Below are 1033 nucleotides of genomic sequence, written 5' to 3'. Positions count from 1 at the left end.
TAATACGTATATTAGTGCTTATTAATACACTAGTAATAAGAGTGATAATAAATTTAGTTAATAATAATCCCACAAGTTTTGCTTCGCATACTTTAATTTATTTTTCATATAATGTTAAATGTTAGATGTATATTAACTTAATCTCTGACTTATTCAATTAATCAATTCTAGTTTTTTAATTTTTTTAGGTGGACCAGCTAGGCCGATAGTGACTCTTCAGACTTGATTTCTTTTTCAATATTCATCAATGATTATGAATACATATCATCCTATCTATAGATTATTATTAGTAACTTTTTAAAATTCTTACAATTTGATCTTTTTGATAATTAAAAAATTTCAAATTAATTAATTCTAGCCACAAAAATATTTTGCTTAGTTCATTTTCCAAAAAAAAAAATATATGTTTTTTTTGTTTTTAAAAAATTATAAAAATTTGTAAGAAATGATTTTGATTGCCACGCACACAATCTAAAGCAATGCAAAATGCATGCACTCTTCACCAACCATGCAATTTTTTTTTTATTGATTATTTTATTTCTACCTTCGTCGAGCACGGAAATTAATAATCCTTTTATTTCTCATGTTTTTACAATCATAATATAATTTAAGGTTTAATAATATTTAAAATTTAGTATTTATAATTTAAGATAGACAAATCATTTCAAAAATTAAATTTGACTGAAAAAAAGTTAATTAACTATCTAGTTGAATTTATTTGTAACTATATCACTTTTTGTAACTACTCTGTTGGGGTAAGTACGATTTTGGTCCCTTAAGTTTAGTGCCAGAATCGAATTCGTCCCTCTTGTTATTTTGCCATTAAAGTCGTCCTTAATATTTTTTTTCGTATTAAAATCGTCCTTTTTATTTTTTTTGGACAAAAATACCCTCACCACTACCAACATAATTACCTCCTCCACCACCACCACCACCAACACTAACACCACCGCCACAACCTCCACCAACAGCACCACCAACACCACCACCAGCACCACGACCACCACCAACACCACCACCAACGCCGCCGCCA

This window comes from Arachis ipaensis, chromosome B02 (genome assembly GCF_000816755.2).
Source record: "Arachis ipaensis cultivar K30076 chromosome B02, Araip1.1, whole genome shotgun sequence".
Lineage (NCBI taxonomy): Eukaryota > Viridiplantae > Streptophyta > Magnoliopsida > Fabales > Fabaceae > Arachis > Arachis ipaensis.
This window is presented reverse-complemented; position numbering follows the sequence as displayed.